Raw genomic sequence first — 10902 nt, forward strand, 5'->3', positions numbered from 1 at the left:
CTCCCACTTATGATTACCCCCTCTCGCAAGCTTTCGTAACTACGAAAGAAGAATTAATATAAATCTAACCATAACATGAAACATATGGATCCGAATTAGCCCCTTACGAAATAACACATAAATTAGGGTTTAAGCTTCTATCACTCTAGCAAACCATCATCTAATTACTACTCCACAATGCATTCCATTAGGCCCAATGATGTTGAAGTGTCATGTAGTTCACGTTCACATAACAATACTAAGGGAATCACAACATACATATCATCAAAATATCGAACGAATACCAAATTCACATGCTTACTTATGACAAGACTTCTCCCATGTCCGCAAGAATAAAAATAACTACTGACAAATCATGTTCATGTTCAAGATCATAGGGGTATTGAATATCATTAAGGATATGAACATATAATCTTACACCAAATAAACCAACTAGCATTAACTACAAGATGTAATCAACACTACTAGCAACCCACAAGTATGAATCAAAAGTTTTGAGACAAATATTGAATACAACAGATGAACTAGGGTTTGAGATGAGATGGTGCAGTTGAAGATGTTGATGAAGTTTGGTCCTCTCACAATGAGAGGATTGTTGGTAATGACGATGGCTTCAATTTCCCCCTCTCGAAGGGAAGTTTTCCAGGCGGAATCACTCCGCCGAAGAGCAAAAGTGCTCCGGCCAGATTCCTCCTCGAGAGGACGGTGCTTTGTCTCAAAACCCTTCTTCCGATATTTTTCTAGGTCAAATGGCAGCATATACGAGAAGATGGTCCCTGGAGGCCTGGCAGGGGCGCTACAACCTTGGGGGCGCTCCCCAAGGGGGTAGGGCGCGCACCCTAGGCTTGTCGCTTCCTGGTGGGTCCCCTTCTGGTATTCTTTCTCCAGCATATTTTATATATTCCAAAATAAATCTCCGTCAATTTTCAGGTTATTTGGAGTTGTGCAGAATAGGTATCTTTTGATATAGCCCTTTATGGTCCAGAATTCCACCTGCCGGCAATCTCCCTCTTTATGTGAAACTTGCAAAATAAGAGAGAAAAAACACAATACTATTATCATAAAGTGAAATAAAAATCCATAATACGATAAATATCTATAGGAAAACATGATGCAAAATGGACGTATCAACGACCCACCTGATGGTGGGACCGTTGAGCATTCCGCTCAAATTGAGCCGTGATCACATACTACTCCTCCACTATCGGGACAGTGTTGCAGCCCAGCTTGGCCTCCAAGCTAAGCAGCGGTAGATTCTCCACGGCATCAGCCTCCAACAACTCCTGGTCATGCATCTTCTGATCCTCGCCGCCCACTGGAATGGTCAGATCGTGTTTGACAACGAAGGACGAGCGATGACCTTCATATCCCCTGATAGCACACCCTTTCGGCAACCTCCTCCTGGACAATGATCTCCAAACACCCCGGTAGTTGTCATCTACTGCATCCTCCTCCCACTCCTTGTTAGAATCCTCCTCCCGCTCCCGCTCCTCGTCAGAATCCTCTTCCTCCTCCTCCTCCTCCTCCTCCTCCTTGTCAGAATCCTCTTCCCCCTCATCCTCCTTGTCAGAATCCTCTTCCTCCTCTTCCTTGCCAAAATCATCTTTGTCCACCTCATCATCGGCATCCTCCTATTAAGTTTCCTCGTCGATGATGTCAATAATACGCAAATTCCCCATTCATTCCGGCTCTGGATTTGCTGACGAGAGGCGGGAGCGATAATCGTACCAGCATGCTCGCTGTTGAGGATCCGACGAATCCATCGCTTCTGCCATTCCCCAAAGGAGAACCTCCATTGAGATTGTGCCCTTGTCTTCAGGAATCATCCACTCCAGTTTGACTGATGTCACTTCAAAGGTTAACCCAACGAGTGCAACTCGAGAGCGTTTTTGCTTGGAAACTAGGAGCATATTTCCTTGCACTCGGCCAACAACTCCTCGCCTCCGGCACAAAATTCTTTCATTTCTCTCTTCCGTCCAAGTACAACTAGCAATCTATTAAAGACAAAATTTGCAAATCAAATTATTAAAAATAAATCGATTATAACGATCGAAATTACCACATAACCAAAAATGGGCTCCTATGAACGGATCATAATTTATCTTTTTTATTAAACTAGCTGCCACTATCACGAATCCAATCCTAAAAAGACTTTCATAACGTTTGCAAGCTGCAGCAACTCAACGAACAACAATTCAATCGTCCAATCGCTTGTTCAATCGAATGATCCTAATTACTAGGGTTCCTATTAGAAACGTGCATGTCGCCCAACTATATTGGATGGTTCCTGCTAGCTGTGACGTATCACCAGGTCGCTTCACCATTGGAGCTAAGGCATACGGTCGAGTAGGCGGCGGGACTGCTAGGGTATGGTGGCGTGGGACTGCTACGCGAACAACGGCATTGGCAGAGAGCGGGGATGAGGCTGCTCACTCGGGGCCAGGCTATTTTAGGCAAAAGAAAGCGATAGCTCACCTATCCCAGATCCCACCTCGTCATAAGCGGTCACAACCATGGACCACGTACCATACGCGGCCCGCATGTCCAAAAAACTGTGGCCCCACATGTCAGTAACTGAGCGGTAACTATCAACTGGTTTGACCGGCGACAAAGCTCCGTTTTGGCTTTTGTGAGAATGAGGCGAGTGGTGGAGGGGAAAAGTGGGGAAAGTTAGATGATACGGGCAAAACAGAGCACAATTACCTGGGGCACAGAAATTCAAAACCCAATAAAAAATATGGACAAAAATATGATACTATGTTTTTTAATAATTATGTTCACAAAGACATCGTACTCACAATGACCAACTGTGGAGTAGTTGAGTGTATTGATGATGGTGAGGTCGACTAGTGAACTATACCAGTCTCATGGGTGCATGTGGTATTGGTCGTACAGGGCTTGTGAGTAACTACCTTGTCTTACCTTTTCCCCTTGTCACATTTTAAAAATTCATTAATGCCATATTCAGATCTACATTTTGATTGTTGATTTAATATATATTAAGACAAGAATTTCGGGTAAATAGCCATACGTACATAGCACTAAGTAAAGTATAAACAATATTTCGAAAGTGGCTTGGCCACTTTGGTGCAGCCGGATCCAATTTGGAATATGTGTGCGCCATGCCGCTGCAATTGGGACTATGTACTATGATACACATCCAACGCTTTTTTAACCGCACCAGTGATACATGGAATCATCTGTGAGCTATGATATTTTTTTTCAGCCACACATACAACATCAATAATATTGAAACACGGGATTCCTATTTCTAATGATCGCGCCATACTAGGTCGGATTGTATTGTACCACCAGATGCAATCAAATAGTTTTGCCAAAGCACATCTAGATGTGCCATAAGTATTGCACATCCAAATCCTATGTCTCAACTAATTCAAAAGCTATGCTAGTCACGCCCATGTTATTTTGTTTGGCACATCGAGCTCGTCAAATTGTATGGAAGCACTGTCCAAACATGGACCGAATTAATGTGCCATAAAATGTAGATATGTGTAGTAGCATTGGAAGCATTAATGCGGCAACGCCAACCTCTGCTGCCAATGTCTTCAAAATGTGTCTTTTTCCTTCTCCGGGCTCTCTTTTCATACACACTTCCCAACTTGTATGCTACAAGAAATCCGCATAGCCTACATCAACTTTGTATTGTTGAATATACTAGTACGAGAGATGTTGAAATCTCATAGGAGTGCCAAGATGCATCTTTCTATAGTTTCGATGCATAAGGGTAGGATGCATGAGAAACATAGCAATATTAAGGGAACTGCAAATTTGTGAAAGTTAGTCTCACGACGTTGTTTCTTAGAGCTATGTCCCTAACATTGTGCTCCCTCCAATCCTAACTAGTGCCTATTTTTTTCAATTTTCCCCTCAATACTCTGCGTGGTCCAGCGATTCAGCGATAGTTTCCTATCATGCCCCTGTTTTAGGTTCGCATGCAATGTCTCATAATTACTCGCATACAGAGAGATAGGTTTATGCAGGCATGCAGGAAATAAAATCTGCAGGCGCATGGAAAAATAGTCAAGAAAATATCTTGTTGGCACTAAGGCGGACGAAATGATAAAGAACTAGATGATGCCCCGCGTGTTGCTGCGGGAACTCTTAGTCCTACGCATATATGATAATACATAAATTGGATTCCTATGTTTGCATAGTAGATATATGATCTTAAGATAGTGAAATGTGCATTATGTGATACTTTTATTAAATATAGTGGTATGGCATAATTATTCTCATATAATTTACATACTTACCAATGTATATATACACATTAAGTACAGAGATTCTAAATTGGAGATGACATAAAACATTATATACAAATTGTCATTTTGAGATACTTACTATGTATTGTCTGGTGACTCCTGTTGTAAACCAATCTTCTGCATTTTACTACGTAAGTTGTATGTAGTATACCAAGTAGGTATTACAGAAGTTTATAGCAGGAAGCATTAAGACAATCTGCCAGAGCACAATCAACCAAATTTAAAAAAGTTGAGTGGAAATAACACTACCTGAGAAATCAAATGCATAATAGAGAAAACACAATTTTTTTTACGGAGCAGAGGAAACTAATTACGCATTTACGCTCCTGGTTTCAATCCAGGGCTTCAAAGCTTGTGTGGAGTCATCTAGTAAGCACCTCCCTACAAAGAAAAGCATGAGTATTAAATTAGATAAGACAATTTGATAACAATACAGAAGAACAAACAGTGACCATGCATCGTTGGGATAGCAAATAATACGCATACTCATTCATATATGTGTGTCAAAAAACAATCGGCAAACCATGTAGGAACAACCTGACATGAATCAACTGGCATGAGAGTGGGAGATACATAAGGAACTCCACCTGTATGAGCGGAAACACAGGTCCATGAAGAAATATTAACAGCCCCGTGTGATAATTTTGATAGATATAATTAGGTATTAAGGTAAGGGATTAGTTACCGGCTCATGGGCGTCATCAGCACCATCGAAGGGAAGGTGCTCCCGAACGACACCAAGATGCGTGTCGGCGCATGGTGAATTACGTGCCCTTCTCCATGGGGGCGGATCGAGTACAATTGGGGATCCGACACTGCTATCTTCCTGCAAGCGGTGGATCGGCGACAACGGGACGTTATGCAATGCGTTGCCGTTCAAGTTCATGGCGTTCCTGCTCTGACTATGCAAGGACTCGGTGTACCTGTAGATGAAGATGTCGTTGGCCATTCTGTGCGGGTTCTTTAGGTTAGTTGATGACCACCTTCTCCATGGCACTCTACCTGAAGTTTCACATCTCCAGGATGCATTTGTTTGGTGTAGAAGATGGAGATAATCTGTCATAGAAGATAAAGAAAGCCATGGAAAATCAGTTGGTAGGGGAATTAATTGGGGTGATGAAGGAGATTTTCTGCCATATACTGCTAGAAGATAAAGAGAGCCATGGGAACTCAAAGGGGGGGGGGGGAGTTAATTGGGGAGAGATAGGGAAACGTTGGGGCTAACTGCGGATGGGCCTTGTGGAGCATGGAGTAATTAGTGTGTGATTACCATAAAACAAAAATTGGTTGTTAATATAGATAGTTTGTAAGATTAACTGAAACCACAAAAATAAGTGATAACATAGATGCAAACATATATATACAACGCCATATATACCTTTTTAAATTTTCAGTAAAAATGATATGAAATAAAAAAAAATTGTAACTGATAGTAGTACTATAGGAGGTGAATAAACCTCTCAAGTACGACATGAAATAACTTGTTGCTACCCACACGTTGTGTTTTCTTATTTATACATCATATCACGTGCTTTCTTTACAAAGTGATCCCGTGGATCAAGCAACTCAAAAACACACATGTTCATCTATAATTTACAGGCGTTCTTTATACGAACCTCTTGAAACAGGGCTTATTGCTATAGATTCGATGATCCCTATAGGGTGCGGTTAGCAAGAGTTCATTACTGAGGACAGACAGACTGGCAAAACAACAGTAGCCACAGATACATTTCTCAAGAATAAAAGGGAAGGATGTAAGAAAAACGAGAGCGAGCCTTCACGAAAGAAAATGCAAGTGAAAGAGAATTGTAAAAATGTCCTAAAAGTGGTGGTCGTTTTCTTTATGGATCGGGTAGATCCATATTTTCTGAGGGGGAGACGCTACCACTACTACAACCACTATCACTATCACTACCATCACCACCACTACTACTCCTACTACTATCAATGGCACGCTTTGGGGTTGGTAAGAATATGGTCATTATTGTAGTTTGTCGATAGTGGACTTGAATGCTTTGCAGTTTCATTTTTTGCTCGCTTCGGCATAACTTGGGTCTTTTATGACTTCTTTATTGGCCAGCAAATTTGTGTGTGTGTGTGTGTGTGTGCGTGTGTGTGTGTGTGTGTGTGTGTGTGTGTGCCTTCATCTTGGCTGTGTTCATTCTATCTGTGGAGCTCATTGTGTTTGTATTATCTCGATGCTTCATTTTGAGTCACTAAATTAAGTCTTCGTCGGAAAAAAACAAAGGTGAGGGACATGATCGACATAAATTACTTGTCTATCATATATTACTTCTACAATTTTTCCAGTTGCAATGCCCAGTTACCTTACCAGTGTCTGCTGACAAATGGCTAATAAATAGCAGTTTTACTACCAGTATGACTCAAATATAATGCTCATCCCATCTCTTAAAATTTAAACCCGTAAGAGATCCTCTGCATTCACTTTATTTCTGTCGTATCTCACGGTTGTTATGTGGAATAAAATATCAGGAGAAATGATTATAAGTATAAACAATATACTGGAAGTGTACATGGTAAAACATACAATAAAATCTCGGTTCTACACAAAGGGAGTGAAAGTAAAAACTGTTAGCTTTAATCTTGATTTCATTGTATCCGCATGTTGGTTTTTTCGTCATGCATGTAACTTAGGTGATCTTAGAGAGTAGCTAGTCCGGTGAAGCTTCAACGGAGATGTGCGGAGAAGGCGAGGTGCTAGGACGCCGTGTGATACGGCCAGCACGGCGAGATGCCGATGGCAGTGTGAAGCTGCAATGCTGCGCGAGGCGGCAAGGCTGTGTGATACGGCAAGCACGCGTATGACCGGACGTGCTGGACTGATTATGCAGAAGACAAGAGATCTGGTGAGTTAGTTGCATGCAAGTCGTAGTTAGCTGCATATCCGGGTCATGTGACCGTTGATAGATTGGCACAAGTGACGAGTATAGACGTGCATGTAGTTAGTGGTTAGATAGTGTGGTAGTGCATGGAGTTATAGTTGAGCTAGTGGCCGGCTGATGCGTAAGTGCATGGGTTAGTGGCCAGTGTAGTGGCGTGAGTTGTGGGGCTTGAGTGCTTGCCCCTGATGTATATATATGTGTTGCATATTAATGAAAACGGAGGCCGTGAGGGCTGAAGGAAAATGTGATTGTCACCGGGAGAGATAAGGCAAAGCTAATTTTCTCCCTGATGAATGTGTGTGTGCGTGTGTGTTTTCTGCCCCGGTGTGTGTCTTTGTGTTAGTGAGAGAAACAAGGAAACAAGAGAGAGTTGTGTGAGGCAACAAGAGGAAGAAGAAGAGCGGCGCTGCGAGAGGCGGCGCCAACAATTGGTATACATAGCCTGCTTGATCCGCAGCGGCGGCGGCGTGGCGTACTCCATGCGAGATGGAGGCCGGTGGCAAGGAGGAGATTTGTGGCGGCGCGAAACCGCTGGTGGCTGATTGCGGTGCCGCGAGATGGTGATGACGTGGTGATCGGCGTCGCCAAGGCGTCGTCCATGCCAAGTGGTGGCCGCTGCGTGCGGCAAGACGGCGTGGCGATCGGCGCCGCGAAGGCGTCGTCCACGTCAAGAGATGGCCGCTGCATGCGGTAGGAGGTTGTGGTACTCGGCGTCACGACGGCGTCGTCCACGGCAGGACGGTGTGGTGATTGGCGTTGCGAGGGCGTCATCCACTACGACGCCACGACGGCGTCGACACCGACAAGTGGTTGTGGCGCTGCGATGGTGTTGTGAAGTGGTTCCGGGTGATCCGCGTCGAAAATTAGAGAATCAAGATTAAGGGGGAAAATGTTAGCTTTAATCTTGATTTCATTGTATCCGATTGTTGGTTTTTTCGTCATGCATGTAACTTAGGTGATTTTAGAGAGTAGCTAGTCTGGTGAAGCTTCAACGGAGATGTGCGGAGAAGGCGATATGCTAGGACGCCGTGTGATACGGCCAGCACGGTGAGATGCCGACGGCAGTGTGAAGCTGCAATGCTGCGCTAGGCGGCAAGCCTGTGTGATACGGCAAGCACGTGTATGACCGGACGTGCTGGACTGATTATGGAGGAGACAAGAGATCTTGTGAGTTAGTTGCATGCAAGTCGTAGTTAGCTGCATATCCGGGTCATGTGACCGTTGAGAGATTGGCACAAGTGACGAGTATATACGTGCATGTAGTTAGTGGGTAGATAGTGTCGTAGTGCATGGAGTTATAGTTGAGATAGTGGCCGGGTGATGCGTAAGTGCATGGGTTAGTGGCAAGTGTAGTGGCGTGAGTTGTGGGGCTTGAGTGCTTGCCCCTGATGTATATATATGTGTTGCATATTAATGAAAACGGAGGCCGTGAGGGCTGAAGGAAACCATATAGCGCATGTGATTGTCACCGGGAGAGATAAGGCAAAGCTAATTTTCTCCCTGGTGAATGTGTGTGTGTGCGTGTGTGTTTTCTGCCCAGGTGTGTGTCTTTGTGTTCGTGAGAGAAACAAGGAAACAAGAGAGAGTTGTGTGAGGCAACAAGAGGAAGAAGAAGAGCGGCGCTGTGAGAGGCGGTATGGTGCACCGGTATTCCGCTTCTGTGTTACAAAATATCAACTTTATTATGCAAGTGGCTTTGGCGCATCCGGATCCTATAGCGGAACATGGGTGCGTTGCACCGCTCCCATCTATGGTATTTTGATCCACAAGTGGCGCTACTAGGAATGAGGTTGGAGTACTTCTATCTTTTCAATGGACTTTAAATTTGTATGTACACTTATCCATAAACAGAGGGAGTGGTAACTAAATTTACAATGATATCAGCTCTGGAAGTTTTCCCTCCGTCTCTAGACACACCCACGTTGTTTTGGTTGGCACATCGAGCTCTTCAAATCGTCGGTAGAGCATTGTGCAAGGACCAAATCAATGGGCCACGATGTTGTAGATGTGTATAATAACGCTGGCATATTAAATGGGGCCAACAGCCAACCTCTGCCGCGCAGGTCATTAAACTTCTCCGCTCTCTCATTTCACACACACCTCCTACCTTGTACTGCTACAAGGAATTAAAACCCAACTTCTTTGGGCAAAGTTAAAAAACCAACTTACATTGACTTTCTAGTCTTCAACATACCAGCACGTGATTTTGAAATGAGATAGGAGTACCAGGATGCATCTTCCTACATATTAAAAGCGTAAGAGTAGGAGCCATGGGGAACTTAGAGCAACTTTAGCAGACCCCGCATCCACCCCGACCCACAAAATAACCGCCAAAATGCGGGTACGGGCCGGAAAGCCTGCCCGATAAGACCCCGCATCCCGCCCCGCCCCGCAAAAAAATTTAGGGGGCGCGGAAATTCTCCGTCCCAACCCGGGAAAACGCGGGTTTCCCCCTCGCGGCTGCGGTGCCCTGCATCGGAGAGAAGTAGTTGGCGGGAGGGACATTTCAGCCCGCGCGCTTTCCCCCTCCTTCCGCCGCCGCCCGCCCTTTGCTTCCGCCCGCCCGCCGCCGGCGATTTCGGCCATATCTGCGGGCGAAATCGTGCCCCGGGGCCGCCCCACACCCTCCCGCGCCGAGCCGCTGCACCGCATCTCTGGATCCGGCGAGAAGAGCCGCCCCCCGTCGTTGTCGCCGCCGTCGGGGATCGACCACCGTCGAGCGCACCCCCTCGTGGCCGCCTGTGATCACCCGCCACCGGTTAGTCCCTTTTTTGTGATTTTTGCGAGCTGTGTAGTAGATTGACGCGCCGGTGTGCGTGTAGATGGAGTTGACCCCGTGTGAGAAGTTCTTGCTATCCGATTCGTCCGATTCAGACGACTCGGATGTTGAGAGCATGCTTGCGAACTTCCCGCAGCAAACATTAGTCATGGCGCTAGCCGTGAAGGAGCATGAAGACGAGCACCGGAAGAGGAGGCGAGGATCGACTGTCGGTCGTTTGTGCATTCCTCGGAATCGCCATCTTGGGAACGAGATGTTGATGCAAGACTATTTCGCGGAGAATCCTACATATCCTCCGCACCTCTTCCGGAGAGGTACCGAATGTGCCGATCCTCTTTGTGAAAATTGTTGAAGCTTGCGAGGCAAATTGCCGGTATTTTACTCAAAGAAGAAATGTTGTGGGCTTAAAGGGATTTAGTGCATATCAAAAAATCTCTGCAGCTATGCGGGTGATTGCATATGGCGTTCCGGCTGACTATGCCGATGAGTACTTCGCATTGGTGAAGATAGCACAATTGAGTCTGTGCGTAGATTTGCGAAAGTGATCATCCGTGTCTTCGCTCCTGAGTATCTTCGGGCACCAATGAAGATGACACAAAGAAATTGATGGCATCAAATGAGTGGAGAGGTTGGCCTGACATGCTGGGTAGTATTGATTGTATGCATTGGAATTGAAAAAAATTGCCCCAAGGCTTGGCAAGGAATGTATTGTGCCAAGTCTCGTGATGCAACAATTGTGCTAGAGGCCGTAGCATCCGAGGATTTGTGGATTTGGCATTTCTTTTTTGGTATGCCGGGCACTCTCAATGATATCAATGTGTTGCAACGGTCTCATTTCTTTGCTAGGCTTGCTAGTGATGATGCTCCTGCTTGCAACTACACTATCAATGGGCATGAATACACAAAGGGGTACTATCTTGCAGATGGTATATACCCT

This window comes from Triticum aestivum, chromosome 3B, assembly GCF_018294505.1.
Source record: "Triticum aestivum cultivar Chinese Spring chromosome 3B, IWGSC CS RefSeq v2.1, whole genome shotgun sequence".
Lineage (NCBI taxonomy): Eukaryota > Viridiplantae > Streptophyta > Magnoliopsida > Poales > Poaceae > Triticum > Triticum aestivum.